General features: G+C 36.6%; 1 protein-coding gene and 1 pseudogene across 7 annotated transcripts in view; both read right to left on the bottom strand.

Moving 5' to 3' along the window:
* The window catches only part of LOC309810705 (uncharacterized protein), a 578,315-nt gene that overhangs the window by 353,007 nt on the left and 197,933 nt on the right, over nucleotides 1-27,375 (bottom strand). The gene's annotated exons all lie outside the window — the stretch shown is intronic.
* On the bottom strand, nucleotides 370-3,743 carry LOC309810744 (protein ILRUN-like; annotated as a pseudogene). Its single transcript has 3 exons — nucleotides 3,725-3,743; nucleotides 818-1,609; nucleotides 370-591 (listed from the first exon to the last, which is right to left on the bottom strand). The product of its transcript is annotated as a protein ILRUN-like (transcript).

Genomic DNA, 27,375 nt, shown 5'->3' with positions numbered 1-27,375 from the left:
AATAAACTGGAAGCTCAACAACATTTAGGATAAATAATTGAGCTTGTCTTTTTCCTCAGGAAAAACACCCCACCCAAAACCAAAAAAAACCACAGCAGGAACGAATTCCAAAGCTGTGTTGCTGCTCCACACTTAGTATGCATTTACACTGGAAGAATGACGTGATATTTTGACTTTTTTTTTTGTTAATGCTAAAGGTAAAGAAGTTGGTTCTTTCAACACCCAAACCAGAGCAGAGAGACGGCAGTAAATTACAAACGTGGATGGAGTAATATCCACAGGACATGGACGTGGCGGGGTGGGGGGGTAGGTATGTGTGCTGTTGCATTAGCAGGAGAACTAAGCAGTCTTAAAGAACATTCTAGGCTTTTAGGTTTGCCATGAAGGGGTATCACAAATCCCAAGGCCCACCACCTGCCCTTTCTCCTCGGGCACCTACCTTACGGACAAGCTGCGTGACGGCTGGGGGACAGATTCACAGTTCTGTGAGGGTCTCCTCCCATCTTGCTCGCTGTGGTGAGGAACAGGAGCCCATGTGTTTTTGCTGATGGAGTCAAACCGGAATCCCCAGGGTCTTTTAAATTGTTTCACCTGATTGTCGGTTCTTATTTTTTTTTTTTTTTTTTTTTGCGGTACGCGGGCCTCTCACTGTTGTGGCCTCTCCCGTTGCGGAGCACAGGCTCCAGACGCGCAGGCTCAGTGGCCATGGCTCACAGGCCCAGCTGCCCCACGGCATGTGGGATCCTCCCGGACCGGGGCACGAACCCGTTTCCCCTGCATCGGCAGGCGGACTCTCAACCACTGCGCCGCCAGGGAAGCCCGACTGTCGGTTCTTTTAGGGAGAGGCAAAGGGGTTTAAGTTTCCTTCTACCTTGGGATGTGGCTGTGTGTCGCACTCCGTTTCAAAAGGTGACAGCTGCTGCGTTACTCCTAAAAGTCCACCCACCTCCACACCGAGAAGGGCCCCGAAAGCATCTCCATGGTAGAGTCCTGTGGCCGCGCATATCCGCCGCTGTCCTGCTCAGATACATTCCTGCTCTGCCCGGGCTGCACACCTGGACACTAACATCTTCAATCTCTTGGGGCTCTAGCGATCTCACCATCACCACGTGCACAAGTCCAAATTGGTCTCCTCTGACGTATTTAAAACAAACCCCTGGAGGCCAGGCCTCTGCCCCAGAATTCTGCATCCGCCATGTTTTTATAAACTGAGTATCAGAAGGTATCGACTCCCCTTCTCCTATGGTGACATCTTCAACAAAGGACATAGACGGCACACTGATGTTTGGCCTCTCGAAGTCATAATAAGCGCCAATTGCTGCTTGTAGGTTCCAGCTGGTCATGGGCAGGAAAAAGCATAGCCAGCCGGGTTGAGCTGGAAGCCAAGCAACTGGTGGAACCCAGAGATGAGCACGTCCTCGTCAGTGGTGCAGGCAGGTGAACTCCTGCATCAGCTCGGGGTGCAGGTCCATGTCCTCCACGTGTGGGGCCGGACACTCGCTTCGCTGCATCCTCACAACCGAGCCGTCGCTGTGTCCGGGGACCGGGAGAAGCTGCTGGCAGGCGCCCAGACCCTGCTCGTCTGAGGTACGCCCCGGCGTCTCGCTGCCTTATGCGAGTAAACACGCAGCCACGCCCTCACGCACTCTCGTGCTTTCCCCCCTCCCACCCCCAGTCTCCCACCCTCCCAGCTCCACCGCCTCCGCTGACTCCGCCTCCCCCCGCGCCACGCCACTGGTAGCAGATAAGTGAGAGCGTTCAAACAAATAAATGTCGATACGCGGAACATGTAAATCCAAGAATCCAAATGAAACATCAAAACTACAAATAGATATGCAGAGAGAACATCTCAGGTTAAATAATACAAATACCATGTATAAACTGCACAACTCGAGAGGCCTGATAAGGCAATCCTATACAGAGGTGTTAATGATTTGTGAATTACAAACAGGAACAATGCGGAGGGTTCTGTGAAGGGCCTTCCAGTTAAGCTCACCTGAAATCCTTTTGGGAAATTGGCAGAAGCAAGTAATGAATAAATAAAATTTAAATACTCAGTTAAGCTAATCAGGCCAACAGAGAAGCCAGAAACTAAAGCAAACTCCAGCAACTGGCAAAATGATGGACAAAAAAGGCAGAAAAGGCTACAGTCTGTCTTATTTGGAGACCACATGCCCCAGTATTATAAAGTGCCCTCATTATATCACCAGCACCTGGGGCTCCTTGTTCAAAGGAGGCTGCAAATGTGAAACATATCTTCTTAAAACTAAAATGTTTGATGGGGCATCTCAATCTTTTTTCACTAATTACTGTTTCCAGGAGTTTCCCTGATAATTCCGTTGAGCTATAATTAGAACAGATCAATTTACAGGAAGATGATAGAAGTTTCTTGACCTGCTGATTGGGTTAGGCTTAAGAGTGTCAGCCCTTGGAGGATTTTTTTTTTTCCACTTGGCTTTCCACTATTAACCAGAAAACAATGTAAATTCATAATCTCTTGGCAAAAATTCCCATTTCCAACAACTCTCACACAACTCTCAAGCAAACTTTAAGTTTCAGAACTTTGTGTTCTAATCTACAGAAAACCGAATATTGTTTGTGGTTCAGTTCGTTGAGTATTCTGTTAATGAAGCCATAGTTATGACTTCAATCTCCATTTTAGAGAGTTTGCTTTTCCTTTTCTTCCCCTTGGAAATCTGACTTGAATAACCATATACTTTTTTTTCCCCCACAAGTGGGCAAGAGAATGAAATAGAGCAAAGAATCACTATAAAACCTAATTTAAAATGCTGATAGTGGGCCATTACTTATAATGGAGCCAACCCATCCTCAGTAAAATGTTCAGATACTACCAGGCATTCTACTGGTCTGTTCCACATGGCACACCCCCTCCTTTTCCCCCATCACCACCTTGTCTCCTAGCTACTCCCTCTGGGATATGCCCATCATGCACTTCTCATCTCAACAATCTCATTCCCTCTGCAGTGACGGCACTGTTTATCTGTTTGAAAATCATTGGCATAGACATTAATGTTGACAACATCCGATATTCACTGCAATTGCTTCTAACACCATCATGGGTAACTAAAGAGTAAATGATCCTAACATACAAAAGGTCTCCTAATTGGAGAAAAGAAAACACCAAAATTTCGACACGGCCGTCATTGTCACTATTCAGTCATTATCACACTTTTTGTTTACATTTCTTCATTTACTTGTCTGAATATAGAAGAAGCAGCTGATGCTAACAAGAAAAATCTTTGGAGCGAAGCTATGGCCTTTTACTGGAGAAGTTAAAAGCAGGCAGGTAGTAGTTGACCCCAGTTTCCTTTTGGTTGGGAGAATTAAGTACATCCGTCTACATGCTCATTCTCTTATGCCTCCAGTCTCAAACAATTAGCAAATCCTTTTAATTCTAACTTAAGTTAAAGTTAAGTACAAAATAGAGACCAGACTTGAAAATTCCCTAAACAGACAAAATCAATTAGGCCACATAAGCAAAATTTAATTTAGCTTATTTTACAAAACAAACAAAACTTCGGTGACTTCTTGCAAATGCCTCTGAAAATCATAAATGAAACTTAAGCTGCTCCCCCAAATTGGCAAGTGGTGTCCACTTTTAAACAATACACTATCACTAGGGAAGCTCTAATGCTATAACCCATCATTGTACAGAATAAGCAGCCTCTACTTTTTCATTGTATAAGCTCTCCTATAGCAATACCTCTGAGCCTCATTCCCATGTTGGTTTGAGAGCTCCCAGTTCACAAACTGTTATATGTACACAATAAACTCTTGCTAATTACTATTTTAGTTATCTGGTAGTTTTAGTCTTGCTATTTCTGGATGTTGGACACTAATAAATGCATTCAATAATTGACTACTTCATGTCACCTCTGCCAGAGAATGATTTCACTTTGATTTTGCCAGTATCTTCAATAATCCACTTGCCTTTACCATTTACTCTGTACAGCACAGCAATAACGATCCTTTTAAAATGTTAATTTATGTTCAGAATTCTCTAATTGTTTCTCATCTCTCTCAGGGTAAAAGCTCAAGTGTAAATATGGCCTTAAGGACTTCTGTGCTCTTTCCCAGTAATCTCCCAACTATTTGAATTTCTCTCTACCTCACTCCCCTCATGCACTCAGCTTCTTTCCAGGATGCATCCTACTGGTTCTAGGCATAGGGACATTTGTCTTCATGGGCCCCTTCCTACATAAAAAAAATTAAAAATTATATTTTATGACTTTAAAAAGAGGAATATAATCCAGGCTGGATTTATAGTTATATGTTCTTTTTTTTAATTTATTTTTTATTGAAGTATAGTTGAATTACAATGTAGTGTTAATTACTGCTGTACAGCAAAGTGACTCAGTTATACATATACACATTCTTTTTCATATTCTTTTCCATTGTGGTTTATCACAGGATATTGGCTATAGTTCCATGTGCTAAACAGTAGGACCTTGTTATTTATCCGTTCTTTATATACTGGTTTGCATCTGCTAATCCCAAACTACCAGTCCATCCCTCTCCCCCCCCCCATTGTTATATGTTCTCTATCAATACATTCACTTTTTCTGATTTTAGAAGAAATTAAATAGTAAAAATTTTATGGGTCCCTAAAAAATATCGTGGGCTCTCCACACTCTGCCTACAGTGCCTAGTGGCCAGGAGGGCCCTGCTCCTATGCTTTCTGAGGAATTAACTTCATATTTGTTAAGGAATATCTGGAATGTGATTTCTTCAAATAGCCCAGGTGTGTTGTAAGGAATACTTTTATAACTTAAATGGGATTTTAGGAAGGTCTGTCAGGTAGGATCATGGAATAACACCATGTGAGTGAAAGAGATTTTTTATACCCACAGGTCCTGGAAGGGGAGACACATGCAGGGGGCCATATGGCAGGAGTTGCAAGGAGCCAAGAGAGAATGAGGACCTGTGGGCAGGTGCCTTTATTGGGGGGCAGGGTGGAATATATTAATACAAGGAAAAGGCTTGAGGGGATTTCATGGGTGCCTGTGAATATCATGACGTCACAGTCAGGCAGGGTGAGAAGGGGAACTTGTGGCAGGATCAGCCTTACCACAGTGCTGCACCTGGTTACCTGGGCAGGGTGCTCACAGAAAGTTCATTGGGATATTGAAGCATCAGGAAATATGATGTTTTAAAACTTTATAGTACATGAGATGAGCTTCCACCGGTGTCTTCTCCCAAAGGTCTTCCTTCTCCTCACTATAAAAAGGGTTCCATGGGCTTCCCTGGTGGCGCAGTGGTTGAGAGTCCGCCTGCCGATGCAGGGGACACGGGTTCGTGCCCCGGTCCGGGAAGATTCCACATGCCGCGGAGCAGCTGGGCCCGTGAGCCATGGCCGCTGAGCCTGAGCGTCCGAAGCCTGTGCTCCACAACGGGAGAGGCCACAACAGTGAGAGGCCTGCGTACCGCAAAAAAAAAAAAAAAAAAAAAAAAAAAGGGTTCCAAATTCCAGCCTTCCTTATCCTCCTCACTTGTCTTTTTTTCTGCATTGCATTTTTTAAGATCCAATATATTTTATTCACTTGTTTATTTTGTTAACTGGTTATCTCCTCCAACGAGAATGAGTACTATATGAGGAAAGGAATGTTGTGTGTTTTGTGCATTGCCTTTCTTCAAGCTCCTAGAAGTGTAGCCTGAAATAAGCCTAGCCTGTAATAGATATTCAAAAAATAAATCTGGGGCTTCCCTGGTGGCGCAGTGGTTGAGAGTCCGCCTGCTGATGCAGGGGACACGGGTTCGTGCCCTGGTCCGGGAAGATCCCACATGCTGCGGAGCGGTTGGGCCCGTGAGCCATGGCCGCTGAGCCTGCGCGTCCAGAGCCTGTGCTCCGCAACGGGAGAGGCCACAACAGTGAGAGGCCCGCATACCACAAAATAAATAAATAAACAAACAAACAAACAAATAATCTGCTAAAATTGTATGCAACTGGAAAGAGTAAGGTAGTTTCTTACAAAACCAAACAATTGCTTATCATACTACCTAGGAGTTGCACTTAGGCATTTTTGCAGACAAAATTGTTTTCATAATTTTATTTATGCTAGTATATAGAGAAACAATTGGTTTTTTAATACATTGATATTTATCCTGCAACTTTGCTGAACTCATATATAACATCTAATAGATATGTACGGATTTTTAAGGAGTTTCTATATATGAGATCATATCTAGATCTCACTGCATTTCTTTAACAGTTTTGCTTCTTCCTTTCCAATCTGGACCATTTTAATTTTAATTTTTCTTGTCTAATTGCCCTGCCTAGAAAATCCAGTTGTGTATTGAAGTGATAAGAGAGCACATTTTTATCCCATTCCTGATCTTAGAGGCAATATATTCAGTCATTCCCCCATAGCTAGCTGTGGATTTTTCATACATTCTTTTATCAGAATGAAGTTCACTTCTATTCCTATTTTGTTGAATGCTTTCTCTTTTTTTTCATTTAAAGGTGTAGATTTTGTCAAAATTTGTTTCTGAGTCTATTTAGATAATTATGCAAATTTTTGTCCTTTATTAACATAGTGCATTACACTGATGGATTTTCAAATGTTAATCCAACCTTGCATTTCTGGGAGAAATTTCACTTCATCATGTTGTATAATCCTTTTTATATGTTGCTAGATTTGGTTTGCTAGTATTGTGTTGAGAATTCTTGTGTCTGAAAAGTACTGACTGTAGTTTCTGGTTTTGTTTTTCCTTATGATATGTTGTCTGGTTTTGGTATTAGAGTATATATTGATGTCATAGAATCTATGGGGAGTGCCCCCTCCTCCTCTACTTTTTGGAAAAGTCTGAGAAGGAATGTTATTAATTCTTCTATAAATGTTTGGTAGATTTCACTAATGAAGCTATCAATGCCTGACCTTTTCTTTGTTGGAAGTTTTGTAATTATCACTTCAATTTCTTTACTTGTTAAATTTACTTAGATTACCTTTCTTATTAAGTCAGTTTTTACAGTTTGTAACTTACTAAGAATGTATCCATTTCATCTAAGTTATCTAATTTGTTGGTACACTTTTAATAATATGACCTTATTTTCATAGCATTCCTCTTTGTTTCTATAATATTAGTAATGAGTTTCCCTCTTACATTCCAAAATTTTAGTAATTTGGGTCTTCTCTCCCTTACTCTCTTTGCTTGGTAAGACTAGCTAAAAGTTTATCAGTTTTATTAATCTTTTCAAAAATCAATCTTTGGTTTTGTTGATTTACAATATTCCCCTATTTCTATTTCATTAATTCCCATTCTAATCATTTTTATTATTTCCTTACTTCTGCTTGCTTTAGGTTTAGTTTGATCTTTTTTTAGTTTATTGACTTGACATCTTTCTTCTTTTTTAATACAGGCATCTATTTTATAGAGAAGGAAAGATGGCACATGAAAGAAAGTACATTTTAGCCAGTGAAACTTGGCTTATCACCTAATTCCAGGATTTAGTAATTCAACTAACTTAGACAAGTTGCTTGGCCTCTGTGAAGCTTGGTTTCCTCAGATGTAAAACAAATTGTAATTCATATCTTGAAGTTTTGTAACAGAAATCAAGAATCATGTAAAATTCTTGACATCATACCTGGGAGAAATAGTTTTTCAATACAGTTTATATAATATTTATGTCAACAAATTCATTTTATCTGTTACAGGGGAAAAAAAAGAGATTTAAGAACACCTGTATCAGAGGAGACATATGCATTTAAGACACACACATAAGAGAAGAGATAGCATTCATCATTCTCATAATGTGGAAAGATAATATCATATTCCTAAAGGAGAAACAAATAGTTTGCATATGGTAGTTTAAACACTCAAGTATTCTAAATATTCATGTGTCCTATTACTTTCATGACAGAAGGAATAATGAAAGTCATATCAGATTGCTTTTTTTAGAAGGGATATCATGAGATCATTAAAAAAAATTCTACTCTTCAGTGTATATTTCCAAAGTAGTTCTATTGGCATATGATTTATTTGTTCTGTTTGATATATGAACACGATTCATCTTTGCTAGATGAATGCAAGCATTATATGCTCTTTCTTCTTTTTTAAATATTTCAAATACCAAAAGCAATAACAGAATGCTGGAGACATTAACAAATTTTGAATAGCTGAGTACTCAAATCGTGTGGGTGCTACCTAATGTTTTAAAATAAATGCAGAACAAATATGAAGGTAATGAAAATAAAGGGTTTTACTGCCCTCTGTAGAGAAATAACTGGTTTCTCAGTATCATGAAATTCACAATGTGATCTGTTTTAAGAAGACATTCTAATTTTTCTTTAAGTAGAAGAAAATGAAAGAGAACATTTCTCTAAATATCACATATTTTAACTGAATGCAAGGCATCTGCTGACAAAATCGACCAAAAAAAAAAAAAAGGTGGTAATTACTTATTACTTAACATTGAGACTGGCTGAGAATTTTCTGGCAGCAGGAGGATGACAGTCACAGACATTTTTTTTAGGACTAAAAGTTACTAAAATTATTAAGTACAATAAAACTCACTAGATTATTTCACTTTGTTTTATTTTTAGTATACTGACACAAAAGACTTAATGATTGCGTACTCCAGAATGCACAATATTAAATGATGTTAAATAATTAAACAATATATGTAAGATGTCAAAATTTTTAATATTTGACCTCTTTAGTCTTATTTCTCAGCTATATTCTGAAATAGAAGCTTTAATTTTTGTGTCAAAAGGAACACTTACATAATTAGATCAGGGTTCATTTAATTAATTTTGTTTCATAATGAAAGAGTAGTCAGCTTCTTAAATGAAAATATATTGTTAGGATGGGAATTACAGTATTCATGTAATTAAATAGGAAATATTGTTTAGAACCTATTAAGTATCATACAATGCCCTTAAGTAATATTATGGTGACTAGCCTATTAAAATGGAAGTAACAAAGTAGAAAAATATAGTGATTGAATAATACCTAGTATTAGTAAGTGTACAGTTGTATTTCACTGGAATTTATTTTTTTAACATAGACCTATACAAATCCCATCATACATAATTTTTACTCATATTAGAGGAAATGTACTATCAGTGATACTTTATTTCATTCTTCTAATGTTTATTTTTCTTTTATGGCATTTAAAACCAAGATAAATGTAAACCGTGACTTTGAATATATATCATGTTTTTAATATTTCTTACAAAGCCTGGTGTGTTTGCCTGACCAATTTCTGTGGCCTTTCTGGTAACAATGCTCTGGTTCTCTTTCTCATTTTCACTTCCATTGGATTGAATGGTGCTTGAAACACTTCTCATCTCCAAACATGAGCAAAATACCATGTGGCTAACCAGCATATTTCATTATTCTGGCCCTGGTGATTAAGTCAGATGAAACTGTGTAATCCAGTCTAAACCAAATCAGAGTTGATCCCCAAAATTTTGCTTCTTTCTTTCCCTGAGTTTGGTACATTGTTAAAGATAAGCCTGGAGCTTCTTGTGCCTATTTATGCCAACATAAATAGAATGGGATCATGCCTGAAAGGAAGCCACAGGAAAAGAAAGCAAGTCCTGGAACTGAGGAATTGATGTTTCTTCTATTCCAGGATCTGGATCCAGACAGACATCGTTAAAGCCAGACTGTTCTCTGAATTTCTAATTAAATAAACCAATAAATTATTTTTTAAGCCAATTTGAGTTGATGTTCTGTCCAAATATAAGAATCCTCACTAATACACACAGAATAGAAAATTCTTATCTCGTATATGACAAACTAGAGCACAAAAAATGTCTAGAACAGCATTCCATAAATACTCTACTATCTTGGCATATCCAATATGCCTGTGGCATCTACATTTTTTCTAAGATAAGGTATATTAAAAATAAATAGGTAAATCTTAAATACATGATTTTCATAAATTAACCTAAAAGAGAAAAATATATATGTATGCATATATACACATATATATTTCATCTTTATTTTTATGGGGTATATTTGTTGGGGGAAGAGTAAGAAGATCAGCCAATACAAATATTAAAAATCTTAAAGAACCTCATTTCCTCATATATCTAATGAAGTTTTTAGACCTTCTGATTTCTCACTTCCCTTTCATCCCTGAAATAAAACTAACAAATATATTTGTGCTTTTAAACAATAGTTTATCTAGTTGTAAGTGCTCCTAAACTACCTGGCTACTTCTTTTCGAGAGCTTATAATTTCTGCAATTATCTCATCATACACTCTATGAAACTTTTTGTACTTAGAAGTTATTATAGCATTCTAAACAGACTTTTCTCCAAAGAAGACATACAGATGGCCAACAGACACATGAAAAAATGCTCAACATCACTAATTATTAGAAAAATGCAAATCAAAACTACAATGAAGTATCACCTCACATGGGTCAGAATGGCCATCATCAAAAAGTCCACAAATAACAAATGGTGGAGACGGTGTGGAGAAAAAGGAACCCTCTTGCACTGTTAGGTGGAATGTAAATTGGTACAGCCACTATGGAGAAAATTATGGAGGTCCTTAAAAAACTAAAAATAGGCTTACCATATGATACTGCAGTCTCACTCCTGGGTATACACATATCCAGAGAAAATTCTAATTCGAAAAGGTACATGCACCCCAATGTTCATAGCAGCACTATTTACAGTAGTGAAGACATGGAAGCAACCCAAGTGTCCATCAACAGATGAATGGATAAAGAAGATGTGATACACACACACACACACACACACACAATGGAACATTACTCAGCCATAAGAAAAAATGAAATCATGCCTTTTGCAGGAACATGGATGGACCTAGAGATTATTATATTAAGTGAAGTAAGCCAGACAAAGACACATACCATATGATATTGCTTATATGTGGAATCTAAAAATAATGATACAAATGAACTGATTTACAAAACAGAAATAGATGCACAGACATAGAAAACAAACTTATAGTTACCAAAGGAGAAAAGGGGGTACAGGGAGGGATGAATTAGGAAGTTCAGATTAACAGATGAACACTGCTATATATAAAATAGATAACCAGTGAGGACCTTCTGTATAGCACAAAGAACTATATTTGATATTTTGTAATAACCTATAAGGGAAAAGATCTGAAAAGGAATATATATATACTTATATATATGAATGTATGTATATATATCTGAATCACTTTGCTTTACGTGTGAAACTAACACAACGTTGTAAATCAACTATACTGCAATTTAAAAAAAGAAGTTACTGTATCATTGACATTCCAGAAAATATTTCAAGAAAAAGTTTTAGCAGAAACTAATATATATATAATTAATTATAGGTTATAATGAAACATAGAGCTAAATCGATGCCTAAGGAAAGTGCTGTGGATAAGGGAGAGAGAGATGAGAAAGATCATTTGGAGGTTAGCCATGTTGATAGAGGGTATTCACTTGAGCAACACTTCAGGGAGGGTGATAAAAACATAAAGCACTGGGAAAAAGTGAAGGGCTAGAAGAATGTCACACTTTTTGATGGACTGGAGTCCTCAAGAAAACAGCAGAGTTTGGGGTAAGGTATTTGCACAAATGGGATGTTTACCAGTAAAAAGGATCTTTTTAAAAGCTAGGATAGAAACAGAAAGAATGAGTAAAAATACAGAACAAAAATTGAGATACCAAGCTAGTGAGACATATTCAGGTTAATCTCTCACACGTTTCAGTAATGTAGATGATGTAATGATGATATTGATGAATTGATTTGTAAAAGTCATTGCGTGGAATGTGATAAGGAATAATCAATAGGGGACCACTGGATGTTAAGATCATATTAAACAGTCTTCATTTTTAGGGGAAACAGTTGGATTGGCTTTTATGCCTTTATTCATACAGGCTGGTCAGGTTGGACTTTGGAACAGGAAAAACCATGCCTAGGATGAGGGGTTAATGAGAAAGATATAACAGAAAGCATGGGGCAAAGGAATAAGACTAAAAGTGAAAAAAGTGGTGAAGTGACCATGGTGTCAAAACCAGAAGTCAAAGTCAACCTGAGGTTCCTGAGAAACAGCTATTATCTTGCTTAATATCACCTTCTCAAGGCCAAGCATGATACCTGGCATATATAAAATGCTAGTTCATTTCATTAAAGCCAAAAAACGTGATGGTCTGAGGATGTAGGGGGCCATATAGTAAAGGTCACAAGCAGTGGCATGTGAATCTTATTCTGTCATCACATTTTTCTCAGAAGTCTCAATATTTTTAAAAATTTGCTTTTGAAATACTTGATGCAGAACCCATACCCAGTCGTTCAGAATATTTTCACCTTATCCCCTTTGTCATATACCTTGTTTGATTTATAAATTCATGCTATCTTGCTCCTTCGGACATTTTAGTTAGTGACAATTTAGCATAAAGAGTTTACCAATAATGATGAGAATAACAGTGTCATTTGGCGTGTAAGATGTAATTTTCTCAAAGGTACTGAAGATACTAAAACCTATACCCCCTAGGCTATATGCTACATATCTTCTATATTTACCAATGTATCTCTGGAACCTAGCATATGTTAGGAATATTTTAATTTTAATAAATTATTAAATATATAAATAGACCATATCTCTAGCATTCTTATCTCCCAAAGAGTATAAAAATGAATGTGCAAAAATGACAATAATCCATCCCTTCATTTTGCCCTTGCATATTCCGCTCCCATATTGACTTGTAGCTCTAGCCTTGTGACTTGATTAGATGAATGTAAGTGTGACACAAAGAAGGAAAAACTGCTTATATGTTGTAGCATGCCTGATCTTACTGCTCCTGGGAACTCGGGAACCACTTCCTCTGTGAATGAGGCAAGCAGCCTCTGGATGCTGAGAAACACTACCCAAGTCATTCTCATCCCTCAGCTGGTATTGAATTTGCTGCTAGCCATGGTTTGAGACATCATAGACCCAGCCAACCTGCTGCTACCCAATGATCAGCTGAGCTGCCTGAATTACAACTTCCCAGTGAACTCATAGAATTATACCAGAAAAAATGATTTGTTGATTTAAGGCACAAGTGTTGGAGTGATTCCATACTGAACAAAACTTAACTGAAGTACTTGGGAAGCTGAAACTTTGGGGGACATTCATACTAGAAGTCTGAAAGCGATTGAGAAGAGACATTCATAGCAATCAAAGCATTTCACATCCTATGGAGGACTCTGGGTATTTTTTTCACATTGTGCTCATTGAGAATACAATTGCTGTTTGTAGCCACAAAAATATATGTAAAATAAAGTAAATTAAAGTGGGAAGGAAAAAAACCCAACAACCTGAAGTGGGTTGGATCTACTCAACAAACCTCACGTGTGTGATATTACTTATTGGCTAAATATCTGAGGCTGAATTATATTATTAATTTTTAGGTTACTACATTCACCCTAAATGATGCTTATTTAAATGCATAAATGAAGCTATAAGCCTTTATGCCAGTTCTTCTAAATGCAGCTCTACTCTCTTAAAAGACACCAAGTTAAACATGTATCCCTTAAAGTAAACAAATTTCCAGAGGACATTACTATGGTGTCTTGACACTTTGGAGATTTAGGGAGTTATTTTTAGTGCTGGCTCAAATCATCTTGATTTTTTTATCCATCAATCTACAGAAGTTGGCTAGGACTTGTCATTTCTACCATCCCAGGAAAATAAATGAAATAAGAAATGACTGGATAGATGAAGACATTTCAGCCTGAGAACAAGATCAGAAGTGGCATTTCACAGAAATGACATATCACAACATAAACTACAAGATAATTAAAGACAAATTATATAAAATAAAAGAAAGAGGGCATATTTTCAAAAGTCGATAGGTTTAAAATCATAAAATACAAATTGCAGTCTTTAAGGAAGTACTAAATTGCCTCTATTTTCAGTCACATTCATGGTGAACAGCTCCCAGCTGCTTACACATGTAGTAAGTGATAGACTATGAAGTTCTGAACTTTTGCCCCTCCGTCTAATACTCGAAACCAGCTGTGAAATAGACACTACAAATTAGTAGTGTCAATCAGCATCATAAGTTCAAACTTTATTTTTCCTTAAAGTAGTAGAGACAGTGGCTAATGTCTCAGGGATGTTAATATTAAGTACACAGTATATAAAGCTTAAGTATAAAAGAAACTCTCAGAGTGAACTAAAGAGTATTAATTTCCCTCTTTTTCCTTCTTTTCCTTCTCCCCTTTCCCCCCTCCTTCTTCTCATACACCTATCCTTTTACTTCTTATTATCTGACTTTTTCTTTTTCCTCAAAATTTATGAATATTATTTCAGTGAAAGCTGGACCCTTTATATTCGGAACTACCGTGAGTCTCTCTGAACCAAGTAATCTATAGGATATAAATCTGAGTTACAAATGTCTATGTAAACTCTCATCATTTTGAAATATGTCCAAAGTGTCATTTGACTCACTTTTCTAATCTGAGAAAATAAAGTATCTGGAATTGAATCGTTAAAGGGTTTGGAAGTGAAAAATAGTGCTATATTCTCGTAAGAGGAAATGACAATAGGAAAGGAAACTGATCATCCTAAAACAAAGGACAAGTTTTCAAGATATGTCTCTAGTTCTAGGATGGTTCTGAGGTACAAAAGCAGACTACTTTACTTGAAATTTTTGGAGGTAGAAAAAGCTTTGACACACCTGAGAGCCCCATTACCAGAGACCTGGGGCATGACTCTTGTTGGTAGCAAATATCTAAGCAGTTTGATCATCACTGAGGCTCCCAGATCTTGGTGAGAAACTGTCTAGATAACACAGGATTTTGGTTAGAGCAACGTAATGGCTTCCAGCATCAGCAAGAACTGCTTCTGGAACAACAAGACCAACTTTGAGAACTGGGCACAGATGGGAAATAAGGAGAGCTATGAGTATTGATGTTTCCATCTGTGAAGAGCCCAGAGAAAGGCTGAAAAAATCAGAGCCTGGCACTATGAACTAGATTGTAACTTTGAAAATTATGAGTTATATGAAATAGCATTTCAAATAGTGAGTATTTTAACAATGTTATGGGGATTGTTAATGGTGATTATGCTGAGAAGTAGGTGAACAGTTCATGTCAATAAACTGATTCATAAAAGTTTAGAACTTAAATGAAAAACAATGTGCAAAGGTAGATGGTTATGTATGTAGGAACTTAAAACACACTCTAATAACTGTTTTTTTTTAATTTTTAAAAAGATGGAAAAAAACTGAGCAAAAGAATGGCAGACAAGTCAAAAAAATCTATCTGATAGTTCACAAGCATTTACAAAGCTTCACAGTAAAAGAGGGTAATGAATAGCTAGACTATTTTAGTGTTGAAATTTTGAGCTATTACAATAAGAATAAACTTTGTGTTGAAACTTTATAAGACAGAGTATAAAATACATTCATTAGTAAAATAAGCTTCTACAAATTTCCTGATTTTTTTCCAGATGACCTTTAAACAAGTAAAAACTGTGGCATTTCCTCAAGTTGATATTTAGAAGTAACTATGATACAGCTTGATATTTAGAACTGTGATACATATGGATTGTACCTGTAAGAGAACCTGTGTTTATATGTGTGATACTTGGTAAAAATTAAATAGTGAAAATCATAATCACTTTCCCATTGGAGATTTGTCAGTGTTTCTCAAATATCTTGCCCTTGATAGCAAGGAACTGAGAGTGGTATCGAGAAGATTAGATAGATAGATAGATAGATAGATAGATAGATAGATATAGGTATGAATTATCTGCAATTTATCTTATCTATGCCAGAGCCTATCAATCATCTAAAGATCTGTGAAATAGATCCTGATCTGTGAAATATCTGGAACACCAATATCACCTATAAAGGGTCATATTCCATGGGAAAACTCAAGAACCACTAACTAGGTGAGAAGTCAGTTATTCAATCCCTAGTTTTATAATTATTTGCTTTATTTTTCTGTTTTGTTTCAATATTTATGCCTTTTTTCTTAAAATCATAGAACCTGGCAATATATATCTTCATATATATTTGTATGTGGCACTAAATGCACCTTTGATCCTCAAGAAGTAGACCTTGGTGACAGTGAAGTTGATTCTCTATTTTTTACAAACCATTTTACTGTGGACTCCTATAGTTCAATATTTATTGAGTGCTTACTCTTTGAAGTACTGTTCTGTATTAGACACTTCATCGTTAGACTATTTGCACTTAAAAAGTTATTGGACAAAATTTAAACTCATTGTGGCAAGTTTCTTAGTCATGATTGCCCTCTCCCCGTAGCATTCTAGGAGGATGTCTTCTGTATTGTATTAAGTGATACACTTCAAACAAGTCTGAATATAATTCCCTGGCAATCAAACATCTTGGGTTTCTAGAAAAGATGCTGTCTGGCCTGAACTCTTTTAAACATACTATGATGGAATTGATCCAGGGACAAGATGAGAGGATGTGCTCCTGCACCCAAACACTTCAAAGCTTTTAGAAAGACAAGTGCATTATAAGCACTACATCAGAATATATTTTGATCTAGCCTAGTGATCAGCATCTAAATATTTACATTATTCCTCTTTTTACATAATTTTTTTTTTTTTTTTTTTTTTGCTGTGTTTGGTCTTCATTGCTGCGCGTGGGCTTTCTCTAGTTGTGGTGAGCAGGGACTACTCTTCATTGTGGTGCGTGGGCTTCTCATTGCAGTGGCTTCTCTTGTTGCGGAGCACAGGCCCTAGAACACGTGGGATTCAGTAGTTGTGGCATGTGAGCTCAGTAGTTGTGGTTCGCACACTCTAGAGCACAGGGTCAGTAGTTGTGGCGCCCGGGCTTAGTTGCTCCGTGGCATGTGGGATCTTCCCTGACTAGGGAGCGAACCTGTGTCCCCTGCATTGGCAGGCAGATTCTTAACCACTGCACCACCAGGGAAGTCCCCTTTTTCTACATAATTGTTACAAGATAATATGGTGCCACAGAAAGAAAACCATACTGTTTAGTAAAATTTGGGTGCTACAAGACCCTCTCATTTTTCATATTCTGTAAAAGGCCCCTACATTGGATTTCTGCAATCCTGCCATGCTAAAGTACTACGATACCTGGGGAGAACACCATGTAATATGGTTACATATAGTTCTAGTCTTCTCAGCCAGAGATTCTCACACTTTGCTTCATTTGTAGAGATTGTTTAAAAGACAAATGACTTGATGCCATCCTGTGAAGATTCAATATGGAGATGCAGAAATATACTAAGTTATATGGCTTCTATATACACTTCTTCCATAACTCCTGTCATACTCCATATAATTGCTAAGGAACCAATCAAAAAAATAATATGACTATGACACTTGCTAATCAATATCTTACTATGATCTATGCATAACCATAAGTGAATTGATTTCCTAGCAATACCAGTCACATGAGCTACAGGCTTTCCATGTTATGATCATTCTTCCCCGCCCTCTGGCTTAATTTCTCATTGCTCCTTTCCTGCGTTTTAAGCTCCAGATTAAATCACCTGGTGATTTCTCTTAACACTCACCTCCTGTTATTTGCCTCATTAGATTCTCATCCAATAGAATGTAAACTGTAAATATAAGTCATTCCATAGAATGTTTAGTTCATTGCCATATTACCAACAACAGTGTCTGGCATATAGCAGGTTCTCAAAAAATATTTTCTGAAGAAGTGAATGAATAAATGAAAGAATTCTTTAATGTTTAGCTTTTCTGTCTACTCTTACAGGAGGCCTTCCCTGCTTCTCCTCTAGTACCGTCAAGCTAAATTACATGCCTCTCCACAGTGTTCCGATGTTAATACACACACATTTTTCTATTACTGTACATCATACATTGCTTGTTAATAGGTGTGTTTATTTCTAGACACTGAATTCCCTTTTTTTTAGGATCTATTTTATTCATATTCCTTTTTCAAATTTTTCATGCCTAGTAGGGCATATGACACATTTTGGGCATTCAATAAATATCTGTTGGATGAACGCATGAATAAGTTCACTCTTAACTCTCTGGATGTGTGTGTGTGCGCGCATGCGCGCGCATGTCTGCATTCATCCAGGTTCAATTCTATCCAGCCTTCTCTCAGGTTTTGTCAAGGCTAAGTGTGCACTTGCTTTCTGGGCTAGATTCTACTTTGGCTCCTTTGATCAAAAAGAAAATTTTTAGATTACCAAAAGATAGAGATTGCTCAAGTTTCTATATTTGTTGTTGCTGTTCATTTATTTTACATGCTCTTTATGCCATAAAAACATTCATGTTATCCATATTTTTTCCAGCCTCCTGCTGAAATGTGAAAATTGTCAGTGTTCTCAATGATTGGGGTGGACAAACTGTCAGTCACATATTCCATTATGTGTCATTTTATAGAGGTGCCAAGAATCTACACTTAATTTGGATATTGTCCAGAGTATCCATGATAAAGCTTTGCTAAGGTTGCTATATCTTAAAATATGATAGGAAACCAGGAAAGTAAATATCAAGTGAAATGTGAAGGTCAAGGCAGAAATGGATCCATTGACAAAAATTAAAATGACAATAAAGATGACATAGAAGACAAATTCATTTGAAAGTCCATAAGGTTTAAGGAGCAAGAAAGGGATAGTCAGGAGTTGACAGTAAACATGTGAAGCTAAATGGTTAGCAGATGATCCATAAGAACCACAGGGAACAGCAACAAGAAGTGATAAACACTAAGATCAGCAAAAAAAGAATCCAGAACTAAGATTGTTGTTTTCTGTGGTTGTTCAGGATGTTGTTCAGTTACTTTGATTCCTCTCTCATTCAAATGAGTCATTAATAAACATGACCTGCAGGCCTGTGTATAATTATAGTATAAAACATTCAAATGTCTAATATTTCAATAAAACTAGCAATGACTCAATAATTGCAAAACACTTTGAAATTTTATGTTTGCTTTATTCATATCTTAGAATGCTTCTGTTTCTCTTTTTACCTTTTTATCTGAGAGGAGACACAGATTGTAAGTATGTGGCTCCATGAAATGTTCACAAACTGCACACACCCATGTCCCCAGCCCATATCCAGATACAGAGCGTTCCTGGCAATCCCCCTGGTGTCCCCTCCTGGATGCCCTCAGCCCTCCAAGAAAAACCACCACCTGACTTCTAACCTCAGAGATTCAAACATGAAGTTTCTAAAAAAGTCTGTTTCGGATATTTTTAAGTCAGGAAATCTGCATTTCTGTCATACTTTGAGGGATCATGGGCCATGAACTCCTTCCAGGCAGCTGCCTGAATGAGACCGTCTCTCAGGGAGGGTGTGGCCTCTCCAGGCCCACCTGACTCACTTCCTCCTTTTGTCACGTGCCCTGCCCACTGGTGGAAGAGCTTGCAACATTTGCCTTTTTCCATCTCTTGATCTCAATTTCAGTGTCTTTGTGTTTTGACCACCCTGAGCCTTTTGTACAACATGGTTTATTAGATAAATAAATAAGTAAATTAAAAAAACAAGTAAAAAAGTGTTTCCTTTCTCTTTTTCCTCAATTAAGTGAATTACAACACTTTAGTTATCAACAGTATTTCAAAACTAGGAAATTATATAGCCATCTATAAATAAAGCTATGTGGAAATATACTTCCTCTATCAATTACAACAATCAGGAGAGTTTAAATTTTTGATGGGTGTGAAGAAATTTGGGCAAAGCAGAATTCTTCAGTATTTGTGAATGGATAGTGAAGTATAACATATTTTGATTCTTCTGTTTTGAACCCAACATTTCAACTGGTCATAACGTTTTACAGTGACCTTTTAATCTTGCAGATTAAAATTTTAAAATTCACATTGATTAATGCAAATAATTTAATCATAATATTCAATTTAGAGATACAGTTTTATGAAGTTAACTCAAATCATTTTTGATCAGCTTCCGTAATGTGAAGATAAATCATTTACATTCTTTGCTTTGAATTTTTCCTTCATAAATTTCACAATGAAGACTAGATGCATTTTTTAATATGTATCAACTTTCACCACTAACAGCATCTGTCATTTGCAATCTTATTTTCTGGCTATCATTTCTACTAAGTGCATTCTGCTTGTTTAAATTTGAAGACAGTTTACAATGATTTAGTCCTCCTGCTATACTTTTATCAATAACAAATTTTATAAGTACAAATTATTGCTAATGTTCAGTAAAATGAAGTTAATATATGTAGTTTTAAACATTATTAAGATAGGAATTCACAGAATTTTATGTAAAAATTTTCCATGTGGAAATTTAATTGTAATTAGCATTATTTTTTACTTTTCTCAGTTTATATGATAACAATATTCGATTTGCAAGAAATAATAAGGTGAAAGTTTTTTTAAACAGTTACATCAGATAATAGCTATGAGCCTCTTGGGTATTACAGAATTGTTTTCATTTTCAAGGTTCAAATACTTCTCCATTTTATCTTTTTCTCCCCTAGGTATGGAAGATATACATAACAAAAAGAAAATGCCTAGATATTCTATTGGCTAATGGTCTTATCTTCCTGTGTTCTTATTACCTGAAGGACAAGAGTGAAGACCTGGATGAGACCCATTTTGAAGTTTGTAGTTGTCAACTGAGCTACAGTATTTCTGGGAAGGAAAGTCAGGTAGGAGACAAGAGTTCTTTGGAAGAGTGAGTCACTCCTTTGATGGAGTGGGTTTATGAGATATATGAATATATTAGATGCTATCTACTTGTATGTGTCAGCTAAACTGAAAAAAAAATCAAAAAAATAATAAAATAGGTTTAAACAAGGAACCAGCTAAAGGATTCATTCCAATTCACTTTTTTGTATGCTGTCGTATATGACACTCTATTTTTCCCACGGTAGTCTCTACATAAATAAAGGGTTGGAAATCCTTCAAAATTGAGATAATAATTTGCGTAGCTTGCTTTTTGTGTTTTTGCTGAGTTTGAAGTATATGATAAAAAGCAATGAGGACAGTATTGGTAGAAAAATCTGGAACATCAGAAGCAGCTAAAATATGAATAATTTAGAATAAGAATAAACACAATAAATGTAAAATAGCATTTAGCCGTTTTTAAAAAGTCTTCATAATCTATCAACTAGATTCTTAAAATACTTGATTAAAAATACTTTTATTCAAAAGACCAAGTTACTTGGAGAGAGATTTAAACCTTCCCAGTAAAAACAATGGATTTGTGATGAAAAATCTAAATTGCTGGCATTCTATTATTTCTTCACTCTTAGAAGAAACAGTCACACTGAAGAAATTGGAACTCATTTTGAACTTTAAAAGATTTTTTAAAATATGTCAAGTAATAAAAGGCCTTTAGAGCAAAGAAACTGAAACTGAATCAAAACAAAATTTCATACAGGATTTCACCTTTCCATTCTTTCCTCTTTCTCTATTCCTGCCATATGAATACATACATCTGTCTTTACTTGAGGTCTGGGATAATTATGGCCAGATAAAGATCTGCCCCTAGAAGGAATTCTATGAAATAGTTTCTACCTAGAACAGAAACTAGATATAATTGTTCAGGTCTGTTTTACAATAATTCAAAGTTCCTCTGTTTTGGTGAAGACTGTCAAGGCATACAACCCAGAATACTATTTCTCACTCCCCCTTTAATTACAATAGCACCTAATATCTGAACTACTTTTTGTTACCCATTTCTTGAAGCCAGTCTATTTCTTCACAATTTTCCCATGATTTTTTTTTTATGTCATGGTAAATGTCCTTAAAATTCATAACTCAGCTTAGTTCACCTTTCATCAAGTAAACACTATCAGGCAACTCAAAGAAGCAAATGAGTGACCAAAGATAGGCAGTTGGAAAATTTAAAATTTTCCGTGGTCTTCTACAGATAATTGAGATGTAAGTGTAAAATAAAAAGGAGCTTTGAATGTGATGTGATGTTCCATCCAGGCTTAATGGCAACGATTTAGTGACTGTGCCCCTCACCCTCACCATATTTCTTTGTGCTTAGAGTGGAATACTGAAAATAACTCTCCTCCCAATTACATCTCTTGTTATGTCCTCATAACTTTTTAATGAAATTAACATAATACCATATCTTATATCCCTTTCCATGGAAGCATATTCCTTATTCCATATCCCCAAAAAATGATGAAGAGAAGAAGACAGTTGTATTACCATTATATTCTTCCAGTATATGGCATTCCACCAAGAGGTCAGGGGATTATCTTCTCTTTTCACCACTGCCTATTTTTTTTTTTAGATTTTTTTTTGATATGGACCATTTTTAAATTCTTTATTGAATTTGTTACAATTTTGCTTCTGTTTTATGTTTTGGTTTTTTGGCCCCAAGACATGTGGGCTCTTAGCTCCTGACCAGGGATTGAAACCACGTCCCCTGCATTGGAAGGCGAAGTCTTAAACACTGGACAACCAGGGAAGTCCCTGCCACTGCCTATTTTTGATGTACTTTCCTATATGCCTTATTTTATCATTCTCTCAGTTAATATCATGTTTTTTTCAACTCCCACTCCCAAGAGTAGGAGTTGAAAAAACATAATATGTAATGCTTATCATTACAAAAATAACAAGAGTTATTATGAATGCTAAGTATGTTCTAGACACTATTACAAGTACTCATTTAATCCTGAAACAACACTATTGAGGTAAGTAAGTGCCCATGTTTTTCCAGAATACATCCTGTATTGACAAAGGAAATATGAGAAATTTCGAAGCCAAATGAGAGAGTGTATGACATTCCCTCTGGCAGTGACACTTCCTCACCACACAGCGTGAGTTTGAATTTTAACTTATGTTTACTGGCTCTAGACTTGGATTTTTTTTTTTTTTTTTTGCGGTATGCGGGCCTCTCACTGCTGTGGCCTCTCAGGCGGACTCTCAACCACTGCGCCACCAGGGAAGCCCTAGACTTGGATTTATGTGACATCCCATCACCTTTGCCATATTCTATTGATTAGAAGCGAGTTGTATGTACTGTCTACACTTAAGGGAAGAGGAATACACAGGATACAGGATTTATTGAGGGTCTCCTGGAGCCTGTTGACCACACTCTGCCTGCTTTAGTAAACTGACCATACTTTATTTGGTTTCTCAATTGTGTTCTAAGTGCTTTTTTAACATAATATATAAATCAAATAATAAATTATGTTTATGTTTTTCTCCTCCAATCACTTAAATTTCTGTATTAGTATGCTAATATATGTATTTGATATGTTTTTCTAAATCAGTGATTTAATGAATGAATGAAATAATGAATGCATGAGTGATCTACACTCATCAAAAAACATGAGTATATAACAATTTGAGTAGAACAAATGCAAAATCTTCCATGCCATGAAGAAAATTGGATTTGAGTCAAAGTCTTAACATTTGGTACGGTTTTGATATATTTTGTGGGGTTGGTGGCATGGTGGGGCTTATGGGTTGTGAGACATAACAGCATAAGTATAACAGGAATAAACACTGAATTTCATGGACAAAGTAGAAGGTTACTATGGGGTGTATAAAGTTATCAGATTAGAATCATATAGGCCCCTAAATACCATGTTCAGAAGTCTCCTCTTTGAATTTTTAACCATAGGTTAAATTTCAAAAGTACAGGACAAAATAATTACAGCTATTTGGAGTTTAGATCTGTCCTTTAGAGACTCCTTTCTGTGTAAGACAATAATGTTTCCACATCTCCCATGATATTATTTGCTACAGGATATATATTCAATGGGCATCATGACCCCTAAATTTTTCTCATTTAATTCCAAATTTCATATACATAAATCACTCAAAATTATCTACGTTTTATTATATTTATAAAATGTGTTGACCAGTGTATAAATCCTGCACAGAATCTTGTAGCTTGTTTTATATTATTTACTAAACTACAGTCTATACCCTTCTCTGTAACAACTGGTGTCAAGTATTTTCAAGACGTAACCTACTCATTTGAATTCTTTCCCATACCCTCCATTTATTAGCTAGCCTGTTACCTAGAATCCCCACCAACTATTATTTTCAACTTACTTTTGAATGGATTTTTTTTGAGGTATATTATTCCAGACCTCTAGATACTCAGAATTTCAAATCAAGCAAACGACCTATGTATAGATCACAGAAGAAACAGAGAGAGCAGTCATGCCTTCATAAATTATATGGTGCCTCACAGAGCCCACAAAGAAAACACTGCTTCATCTCTATCACCCCTCTTTCACTTTGATGTATCTGCTTTCCCATCTTTTTCCCCCTGACTCTATCTTATTCCCATCACACTGATTCTGCAAAAATTCTGGTCGGCATAAAAGTTCAAATCCATCTACGCACTATCTAGAACACTGTTCATGTCATTTAAGTCAATCTTATGTTTTTGGATCAACTGCATTCACACTCTAGGAGGAACTGCTTTTGGAGTCCTCCCAACCTGCCACTCTCACCACCCACTCCACAAATCAAAATCTAAAATACAACTTTATTGCCATGTTAACCTCAGTAAGGACCACACATCTCTAAAAATAAATAACAAAAGGTCAGTTTTTATTGATTATTCAATCAAGAGCCCATTCCCTGGTAAATTCAAAAGATGATCTAAATCAGTCTGCCTTGCTAAAGCATTTTATTTAATCTTAATTATTACTTCATTATGGCTGTCAGCATTTCATTCTGGGTAAGTATTTCCAAGGCATTTTTGCTCTGATCAGCTTCTACTTGTCAGACCCTTGATTGATACAACTCTGCTCACTTTACTTTTGCTTAGCTACACCAAGAATATGTTGCTATGAAAGTTCAAACTGTAAAACTCTTATTTCATTAGGAGCTGTCAAAATCCATTTCTTTTCTTTTTTTTAAATAAATTTATTTATTTTTTAATTTTTGGCTGCATTGGGTCTTCGTTGCTGTGCATGGGCTTTCTCTAGTTGCCGCGAGCGGAGGCTACTTTTTGTTGTGGTGTGCGAACTTCTCATTGTGGTGGCTTCTCTTGTTGTGGAGCATGGGCCCTAGAGCACATGGGCTTCAGTAGTTGTGGCACATGGGCTCAGTAGTTGTGGCGCATAGGATTAGTTGCTCCATGGCATATGGGATCTTCCCGAACCAGCGCTGCATTGGCAGGCAGTTTTTTAACAACTGCGCCACCAGGGAAATCCAAAATCCATACATTTTCTATGGAACCAATTTTCTCACAATAATTTGCCTTTCAATGGATTTAGATAAATGAACTAAATTACATTCTAAGGGCCTGGGATTAAGCTTTTTAAATAAGAGGCAGACACACTTATGGACAATTAATCTTCGACAAAGGAGCCAAGAACATACAGTGGGGAAAAGAGAGTCTCTTCAGCAAGTGATGCAGGGAAGGCTGAACAGCCACATGTAAATCAATGAAGTTAGACCACACCCTCACACCATACACAAAAATAAACTCAAAATGGCTTAAAGACTTAAATATAAGACAAAACACCATAAAACTCCTAGAAGAGAACATATGCAAAACATTCTCTGACATAAATCATAGAAATGTTTTCTTAGGTCTGTCTCCGAAGACAATAGAAATAAGAACAAAAATAAACAAATGGGACCTAATCAAACTTACAAGCTTTTGCATAGCAAAGGAAACTATAAACAAAATGAAAAAACAACCTACAGAATGGGAGAAAATATTTGCAAATGATGCAACAGACAAGGGATTAATTTCCAAATTACACAAACAGCTCATACAATTCAATTTAAAAAAATCCAATAGAAAAATGGGCAGAAGACCTAAATATACATTTCTCCAAAGAAGATATACAGATGGCAGCAGGTACATGAAAAGCCTCTCAACATTGCTAATTATTAGAGTAATGCAAAATAAAACTACAATGAGGCACCACCTCACACTGGTCAGAATGGCCATCATTAAAAAGTCTACAAATAAGAAATACTGGAGAGGGTGTGGAGAAAAGGGAGCCCTCTTGCACTGTTGGTGGGAATGTAAGTTCCCACAGTGGAAAACAGTAGAGAGTTTCCTCAAAAAACTAAAAATAGAGTTGTGACATGATCTAACAATTCCACTCTTGGGCATATACCCAGAAAAAACTATAATTCAAAAAGATACATGCAGGGCTTCCCTGGTGGTGCAATGGTTAAGAACCTGCCTGCCAACACAGGGGACACGGGTTTGAGCCCTGGTCCAGGAAGATCCCACACACCGTGGATCAACTAAGCCAGTGCACCACAACTACTGATCCTGCGTTTTAGAGCCCGTGAGCCACAACGACTGAGCCCGTGTGCCTAGAACCCGTGCTCTGCAACGAGAAGCCACTGCAACAAGAAGCCCACGCACTGCAACCAAGAGTAGCCCCTGCTCGCCACAACTAGAGAAAGCCCATGTGCAGCAACAAAGACCCAATGCAGCCAAAAATAAATAAATTAAATAAATAAATTTATAAAAAAACAAAAAGATACATGTGCCCCTATGTTCATAGCAGCACTATTCACAATAGCCAAGACATGGAAACAACCTAAATGTCCATTTACAGATGAATGGATAAAGAAGATGTGGTCCATATATAGAATGGAATATTATTCAGCCATTAAAAAGAATGAAATAATGCTATTTGCAGCAACATGGATGCACCTAGAGATTATCATACTAAGCGAACTAAGTAAGAAAGAGAAAGACAAATACCATATGATATCACTTATATGTGGAATCTAAAATACGACACAGATGAACCTATCTACAAAATAGAAACAGACTCACAGACATAGAGAACAGACTTGTGGTTGCCAAGTGGGGTGGGGGTGGGAGAGGGAAGTATTGGGAGTTTGGGGTTAGCAGATGCAAACTATTATATGTAGGATGGAATAACAACAAGGTCCTCCTGTATAGCACAAGGAACTATATTCAATATCCCGTGATAAGCCATAACGGAAAAGAGTAAGAAAAAGAACATATATGTGTAACTGAGTCACTTTGCTGTACAGCAGAAATTAACACAACATTGTAAATCAATTATACTTCAGTAAAATTAAAAAAAATAAACGGTAGAGTGTGCAAGCATGCAGGATCAAATTAGGTGGCAATCAATATAAGTTGTTTAAAAATGTTTCATAAATTCAATGAGAATCATATTTGTTTTTTAAAAAATAGCCTTGATTGATCAAATAATTATATACTAGTGTTTCTGAAAGCTAAATGCAAGTACCTGTTTCTTATTGTAATATTTAAGTGGTCTTTTCACCTTAAGAATTGAGACACATACAAACACATGCACACATCTGCAAATAGTGCTGATTTGCTGGTTTGGTAGCAGAAGTTAGTCCTCTGTCTTCCAATTCATAGTCACTGAGAGAGAGCTTACTACAAAGTGGACTTGAGAAGCAAGGATAGACAGCTTTGCAAAAAGAACTCATCAATTTCAAATTTCTCTGGAAGAGACATTTTCAAGGAATGGGGAAGATACTGCTTATCTAATTGGAGAGAAAC

Source organism: Mesoplodon mirus (assembly GCF_964341445.2).
Source record: "Mesoplodon mirus genome assembly, chromosome: 9".
Taxonomy (NCBI): Eukaryota; Metazoa; Chordata; class Mammalia; order Artiodactyla; family Ziphiidae; genus Mesoplodon; species Mesoplodon mirus.
Note: the sequence above shows the minus strand (reverse complement) of the source record. Positions and strands in the feature narration are given on the sequence as shown.